Here is an 8,731-nt window from a genome sequence, read left to right as displayed (position 1 = left end):
TTATACTTTGTTCAGTAGTGCTTCATGTTTACTTTACCGATATAACCTTCCAGACATTGGCCACTTCTGGTGTGATAAATAAATATTGTCTTTAAAATAGAAGTCTTACATCACCACATACGTAACAGATCGGAAAATACAGACCATAATAACTATAAATAACAAATAGCCACCTATAGACAGCAAGCTGCCTGTCATGCCATAAGCTTTTATATCCACAGGAAGATGAGGAGTGAGATGGATGGGGAGAATATTTTGACCCAAAATCACACTTGTAAAAGCAGTCTTCATAGATTTCTAGGCAATAGAAGTTCTTCAAAGGCATTCTTAGATCTTTCTTAGATCCTTCCTGATGTTCTCACAGCCCTCAAAATGAATTCAACCTAGTTCCACATAGAGTATTGAAAGGAAATGTGTCTACAGATTTAGACATACATTTATTTTTAGCTTTTTGGGGGAAGACAGTGGTATATACACAGTGCAATTAATAAGGATTTCTGGGCCAGGGTTCAACCTGCCATTGCACAGGAGACCACTTGGGAATAGAAGCTGAAACAAAGGAACAGTCCTATTTTACCACACTGACCCTGGATTCCAAGGGCTCTAATCCTAGCACTGTCAGACTGGGCTCCCAACTGCAAGAAATACAAAACACCAGTGAATGAGGCTCTGTCCTTTCTAAAGTCAATTAAAAGATGTTTATGCATCCAAATGCAATGCAGCCAAAATGAGTTGAAATCACCAGATTTCTCTTTATTCATGGTAAATTATGGAGCTCTTTTAATAAATTCATCTCTGAATACTTGAATACTGTAAGATCTGAAAGCTTTCATATAAACTTGTATCCTTCTATAGCTGATAAGAAAATGCAAGCAATTCCTACATTACCAGTGCAATGCTGAAACAGTCACAAATCTCTTGTTTTGTCATGCAGAAGTCTTTGGATAGGCAGATCATTTCTGAAGGTGCTGAATGTACAGCTGATTCTTTTAATTTGCTGGCTAAACTTGGTAAATGACTACAAAGAAGAAAAAAATACTACTGAGAAATGTACCCTCACAAAAAAAAAAAAAAGGCTCTGTTTAATGATCTGCAGATCTCACATACAGATAAATGTTTCTCTGTATTTACTTTCACATCCTATGATAGGGTAGCTACTCCCTATGCATTAGCTGTAGGAAGCAACAAAATAAACTTTCATTTAAGAAAAAGAATGTATTGCTTTCCTCTCTATTGAGCTGATTCTTCATACTACTTTTCTAGTGTAAAACTATCAAGGATGCTTATGCCTTGGGCAGGTGTATGCTTTGCTGGGTGAAAATGCTGTCCGGGTGGCCAGAATCAAAGAATTGTGGTGAATGGAGTTAAATCCAGTTGGAGACCAGTCACAAGTGGTGTCCCCCAGGGTTCAGTATTGGGGCCACTTCTCTTCAACATCTTTACCAATGATCTGTACTACTGACTGATCTATTAATACAAGTCTATGGTAGATACCCGGACCAAGCAAAATCATCTCTCCTGCATATATCTAAATCTATGTGAAGTTTGTACATGGATCCATTCCATAGCTGGTTTTGGATCCTCTGGCCTTGACCACCAGGCATGTGATGAGTTGAAGGTAGAAAGAAAAGCACATTATTGTTGTGGTTTTCCTAGAATCATCTAACTGAGCTATAAAAGGAATATGCAAATGGATAGAATGGCATCAAAGAAAGGCAAAATGTGGATTTCTATCTATTGTCTCCCTCTCCAGATTTTGCAAGGGTACCTGTAAAAGCTGTCTTGTGTTGCTTTTAATATGTAAAGGGGCTGGTGTGCAGAAAGACTTGGGTTGCTCAAGTCACAAACATAATTCAGACCTGAGGAGATGCTGCACTGCATTTAAGCATGGCTTTGTCACTTTATGCAGCCCTAGTATGGGGCCATTAAAGTTTCTGTGTACTTCTCAGAGCTGCTGTTACTTCAGCTCTTGTGGGACAAATATTTTTTGTTCTTTATTCAGGAAGTGAAGTTATCCTGAAGTCCGTGTACAGTTGCCTGAATAGGACTAAAGTTGTAGGTTTGCTAGAGCCTGACTGAAAGAGAATTCAAGAGAATTCAAATGAATGGACACTCTTTAATTGACTTCCAAGGGCATTCAGTTGGGTGGTGGTTAAGATGGTGCTTAGCAAGGATACGTATAACATTGAATACATCTTTGGCTACTGAGAACACTGCAGATAATGACTCAGTGAGGCTACACCAGCTTGTGCCAATAAGTTTTTCTCTCTGTGTGAAGATACAGGAAGAAAAAGCCTCACACGTGGACAGAGACTGTAAGGACACAGGAAATTGACTGGAACCATGAGAAAATTTGAAAATATGAGAAAATAATCTCATCAATGTTTCGTTGGGAAATGGAAAATACCTCCTAATAATACCTCCAGCTGATTGTTTTCAAGCACTCAGATGATGGTGTGTGAAAAGATGGGAAACTTCTCTTCAGTCCTGTGGTTGTGCTATTACATCCATACATTACAAATATTACATACATACATACATAACATACATTACAAATATTACAGGAAATATTTGAAGGGGTGTTTAAAACTAGTTGACAATTTTTTATTTTTAATCTCTAAGATTATTCTCCCTTCACATAGAGCTAACTACTCCTTCCCAAAATTCAGATACTGATAACTAAATAAGTAAATGTTTGACATCCTATTATTCCCACTAGGGAAAAATCAAGCCTCTCTGCATGAAAACTGTACTTCTTTAGTAATGTTGAGGGAAAAAGAAAAAAAAAACAGTCTACATATGACTGAAGGAGATATTCATGTTGGCTAATGATAACTTAACACATCTACCCCCAAGCTAACCAGAGGCTGAATGAGTCTTCTCACGGGACCTTTATCCAGGTAAAATCCTTATTGAAGTTATGAAGCTTCCTTTTTGGAATAATACTAAAAATACCTATACAGCTGCAGGCTGATCTTTGCCTTTCTTTTTAAAACCTGATTTGATAAATCGAAATATTTAGAATATCCAAAGTATTATAACTTTGGATGTGCGTAGGGAAATGAAGTAGATAAATAGTCCTTGCTTTTTCTATTAGTGTTAGGCTGCCCCAAGTCACACACTGTAATTGCAAGGACAAGGTATTTCAGAGGATGAGTTTTCTTATGAAATAAAAGCCATGATTCCCAAGTCTGCATTTTTCTCTAAGATTCAGGACAAGAAACGTCATTCAAGACTTACAAGAAAACCTGTAGAAAGGAGAGGCCTAAAACTCGTAGAGGTGTCTCTGAGACCCTGTGTAAGTCAGGGCTGTTCCAGGTATGCTATGCCCAAAGTACAGACTTACTTTTCAGGCACAGTTTAGCCAAATTATATATATATATATATATATATATATATATATATTTGTCTTTATTCAATGTTACTAATTGATTCAAGTGTTCCTAATGTTATGTGGAATTCTGACTTACATTCTGACATCTTTTGAGGAATGACTGATGACCTTCATCCATAATTCAGAAGAACAACACAGTAAGAAATGAGTGGGCTTTTGACACATCACAGATGAGCTCAAGAACTTTAGAATTCTAAATCCTAAACTTGTCCCAGTGACTGACAGCTTTACAAAGCAATGAGGAGGCAGTCTGAGATAAACTGGGTCTGAACTAGAATGGTAGTGGCTCTCCCAGATCTGCCTGGGGCTGTGGAAGGGTGTTCTACACTTTTGTTAGCACCACTACTGCTGCGTCTGAGAGCAGTTACATCTTCTGACATAGCCAAATTAATCATTTATTAAGTATGAGACATTCCTCTATGCCTGTGGAATGAAAAAAAAAAAATAAAAGTGCATTAACAAAGTAGTCTAAAGCGCACTAGCCTAAACGTACTACAAATGTTTCTTTAGCTTCCCCACTGTCACTCAGGAGTACCATCAGACAGTGAGGAGCTGGTGGAAGAAACTGAGGCAGATGGTTTCTCAGACCTTCTTTCATCCTAAGGGCTTTAAGTCCTTGGGTTTCTCTGTAAATCTGTCTGCATTTCCATTCCCCAGTAGGGAATAAAGAGGAGCCATGTCAGCTACTGCTGTATTCTCCCACAGCTGCATCCCATCAGGAATCGCTGCTTGGCAAAACCCTGTCTTTTATCCTCTAAAAAGGAGAAACACATGGAGGCCTCCTGCATCACCAGCCTGTCTTGTCTCCACCTCACACCTTCCCACTCATTTGCCTCTAGCCTTTCCACTGCTTTCCTAGCTTAGTACAAATACCTCAAAACCTGTTTCAAGTGCACAGTGATGCCAGGACTGGCCAGGGTTATCAGCAGGAAGTCTTGAATCCTGCACCAGATGGCTGCGAGACACCAGTAGCTCTTAACAGCGGGGGAGGCAGAGGAGAACAACCTGACATGGCTACGAGGAAATGTTTTTTTGCTCCACAGTACATTTGTCTCACCATTTGCAGAGTCGCTAAGCCATCCGGTATTGCTGTCAGAAGAAACAAGCTCCAGGAAGGGAAGTGGGTAGCACTGCTAAAGACAACGTGCCAACTTCCTGCAGGAAATTTTTCCCTTTATTTCCCTGCTTTCTTGCTTTTCATGCAGTCTATTGCAGAAGAGAGGGGTTCACGAAGGAATGTTTCTGTTTCTTCCAATGTTTCTGAGGTAAAAAGAATGATGGAATGAGGTGACTGAATATGAACTCCGGGGTTTTTGTTGTTATTTTTATTATGGGATACTTTGGAGTCAGGGAATGGTTCTGGGAAAGGGGCTTGCTGAGGATGACAGCCATATTTTTTGTCTATCATTACAACAGATGACAAAAAGAATAACTGCTTATCCACTCTTTTCTTTAGCCTTCAAAGCCCTTGCTTGCTTGTGCTGATGAGACAAACTGTAGCTTGTCCACATTGCTTGAACCTGACCTGAAATAAAACAAAGCAGATTGTGACATTGGTAAGTAATTTTCTCCCCACACCACATGGGATGTAAGAGCAAGCCACTGTAATGCTTCAAAAGTAGACCTCTTGTGCTATGGGGCTGCAGAAACATATGAAAGGTGCATGCACACTGCACAGTGTATAGATAAATTAGATAGATGAGATACTCTCCAGCAACTAGGAGCTAGCTGTGCTTGTGGCAGTACAGTGCCAAGAAGGGTGTGCTACTTGGCACTCTCAGCTGAGCTACTCCATACAGCCTGATCAGGACAACCTGGCTATCTCCCTCCCTGTGCTATTGCAGCAATGCAGCAGGGGTGTACCTTTGGAGGTTGTTCCTAATGCCAAGTACTGAAAGTCATATCAAAGAATAGGAGGAGGGAAGTAGAAGCAAATCTCCCACAAATCTCCCCTTGTCCACTCTCCCTTAGATGAAAGAAATCTCATTAGTATCAAAACCCCTGTTCTGTTTCCTTTCTGTTCTTTAGATGTGTTGTTCAGAAACTCTATAAACCTTTTAGGCAGGTGATAGTTTACCTGCATATCTAACCAGGAGAAAGGGTATTTGGCTATCTTGAAATTACTTACTTTTTCTTCACCTTTCAATGTTTTTGCTAGACGACGAGGGAATCTAAACAGTGCCATCTGATAGAGGGGATTGAATCACACTTTGCAAACACAGAACAGGTGGAGCAAATAGCACACATTCAAGCTGTAGGCTGGGATACATTTACATATACATCTGAAAACTCAACAGGCATCCCTAGGGCATTGATACAGAGAAGAAAATTTTAAAAAAATGCCATCAAATACAGTATTTTCTATGAACAGCTCATCCAAATCTATTTTAAGAATAAAATAACTTAAAAAAAAAAATAAAGAGTTCTTTAAAAATAGAAACAGCTTAAGAAAGTGAAATAGAGGATTTGGAGAATTCATACTTGTTTGACATTTTACTGGTAAGTACTGTTATTTTTCATTAGGTATTTATTACATGTTTGAAAGAAGTTGGTGTTTTTTCCCCCTTAAGTCACTGCAAAAACAAACAAGCAATGTTGTTATTATTCTTATAGTAACAAGTACAAACAAATAAACACATCTCTTCCTATTTTAGTCAGCTAAATGAAATTTGTAGTTAATTGTTTCTCTAATGACTTTGGACCTGGGGAAAAGTGTTGGTGGAAGGAAGGCAATTATATACTAGATGACTGCTGAATAACTAGTTACAATAGTTGTAGTAAGGAAAAGAACTTATTTTGTAATAAGTATAGTCAAAACATGCTGAGAAGGAAAAACACAATTTTGAATGAGCTTGTTCCTGTTTGCTTTTGGGGTTGTGGTTGTCACACGGAAAGGTAAGCTCAGGTCCTTTGCAAATGGTCTTGCTGCAATCTGTTTTGAAGATGCACATGGAGGCACAGGATCCTCCTGAACTGCCTGGGAGCTGGGGTGAGCTGACCTGTAAGCAATGGGATGTCTCTGGATGAACTGTAAAGCCAGCATGAGCAGGGTAGTGCTAGGGCATCTTCTAGTTCACATCAAAGCCCTGAGAGCAAACACAACAGACTATGGGAGATTTGGGTCAATCTTGGGGAGGAGGAATTATAACCATATCATATCATTCTCTTCCTAAGCCCACCACCCCTTCCTCATGGTTCGTTTTCTTTGGCTATCTTGTATCAGTGCTGTTTTCTGTAGCTGAGGTCACATCAAGCTATGAAGGACTTAAGCTTGACTCTCTCTGAAGTGTAAAGAACTGATTACTGGTATCAGTCTGTATTGTCTGTCATGTGCAACTCTACTTAGAAACCAAATCCTTTTTCTGCTGAGAGACAAGCAAATGAAAATGTATTCTCTATTTCTGTACATTTCTTTTAAAATGACTTGGTTTCTTTTTGAGTGTAATGTGCAAAGAGTAAAAACAAGCATTTTCAAATAAAAAATGAGCATATTAAGTCTTCACTTTCTTAATGAGAAACTGAGGCTGGTGCAACTTAAGTGCAAAGGGGGAGAGAGACAACAAAACTACCAATACAGCAAGAGTAAACTGTGGTGTTTGCAAACCACTACATTTTCTTAGACGGTCTCACGCACTGTGGGTATCTATAGCCATGTTTCATACTGCACTGTGACATGTGCAAGGTATCCTGCAGTACCCACCCAGGATAATGAGAGAGGGTCTGAACTGGTTGAGGATTTTCACTGCCAGAAACAATAAGAACAAGATGGCCCTAATTGTTGCTGCTTGGCCCTAGCCGTGTTCATGGTGGAAGCTGTTATTCATTTTTTGGCCTCCTGCCCAAAAACATAAACATGCAATTAATGTTAAAAGTAAAATGGGACCAAACCAAGCCCTCCTCCTCTGAGCAGCTATAGAACTGGAAGGTTTTCCTCCTTCTGTTCTCCCAGACCCTGGTACAAAGCCAGAATAATAACAGGCAGCTGGTATGGAGCCAGAGTTTAAGCTTTATATCTGACAAGACTTTTATAAAACTAATATGCCCTTAGTAGTATCCCATATTATACCTAGAGATGAGAAGGAGGCTAGTGATTAGGTGTTCATGGCATGTAAAGGCAGGAGCCCTTCTTGAAGAGATTGTGTGTGTGGTGTGTATATTTATTTAGCATCTATTGACTTATATTGATTTTTAGCATCACATCTTGATTTCTTGCTTGTCTGTGCCATGGTTATGGACCTACAGCAGGTGAATGCTACAAAGCGTTATATATTTCAGCAATTACTTATTTTAATGTTAAAGTATAAAAAAGGAAAATAAGGATGTGTGCAACTCCCTAGTCCTGCAGGGCCTGCTTGCTGCAGAGCTGCACTGAGACTGTACCCCAGACTGCCTTGTGCTAATGACCCACAGCTCAGTGAAGTCAGCCTGAACTGTCCCTCTCAGCCTTCCTTGGTTATATCAAGTCAGGTTGTTGTGCAGTCCATCTGTAATCTGTGCTGTGACTGGCACAAGATTAGCTGGGGGAGGGCAGAGGGTTGGATGAGTTGAGAAAGGCAGTAGACAAAAATACAGGTGCCCCAAAATAACCACTTTTCTGAGGCCCACTCTATCCATTTTTGACCTGGAGGGGAAGCCTGGTTTAAGGCATGATTTTCCTCATTTGATTAAACTGTTGTATCTGACTGTGAGTCTATTTTGTTTTAAACTAGTCTGTATGGAATTAAGCCAAATGGTGTAACTATAAATCTTAAATCAGATACAAAATTGTTACCACCAGGTGTAAAGGACCATAGAATCATTAAGATTGGAAGAGACCTGCCAGATCATCTGGTCCAACCATCACTCTACCACCAATGTCACCCACTTTCTTCCTCTGCACAACACACAGACATAGCATTGAGTAACTAACTTGATATCTTTGGATTACTCCCAAACCGTATTCGACTTCATTACACACCCACAAAGGAATGATGACTGCTTCTGCTTCCATCAATGTCAAGACTGTGCAGTCAAGTCCTATACTGATTCTGTGGATTACAGGCTGGCTTTTCTAGGATTCCAAATTGCTGGTATGTTCTGAAGCTAGAATCTTCTCTTGCTCTCAGTTTCTCACAAGTTACCTGCCTCATGGTTTAACTCAACTCCAGTTCTCTCTTGGTTGGAAAGAAGTGGGTAAGCTCTCCTAGGGCAAAAAAAAAACAACCTTCAGGATAGCTGGCCCTGTAGACTTTGGCTATGAACTACATATGGTGATTATACAACATACTAATCCCTGAAAATGTGTAAGAATCTAGCAGACAAGGAATCAAGTTCTTCCTTCCAACCCCTACAATTCTG

General features: G+C 39.7%; 1 long non-coding RNA gene across 1 annotated transcript; it reads right to left on the bottom strand.

Annotated features, from left to right (window-relative positions):
* Positions 1 to 4,245: 4,245 nt before the first annotated feature.
* LOC137856385 (uncharacterized) lies at positions 4,246 to 5,693 on the bottom strand. Its single transcript, XR_011096412.1, has 2 exons — positions 5,523 to 5,693; positions 4,246 to 4,919 (listed from the first exon to the last, which is right to left on the bottom strand). It is a non-coding gene; the product is annotated as an uncharacterized lncRNA (long non-coding RNA).
* Between the last annotated feature and the right edge of the window lie 3,038 nt (positions 5,694 to 8,731).

The sequence above is a fragment of the Anas acuta genome, chromosome 4 (assembly GCF_963932015.1).
Source record: "Anas acuta chromosome 4, bAnaAcu1.1, whole genome shotgun sequence".
NCBI lineage: Eukaryota > Metazoa > Chordata > Aves > Anseriformes > Anatidae > Anas > Anas acuta.
This window is presented reverse-complemented; position numbering and strand designations above follow the sequence as displayed.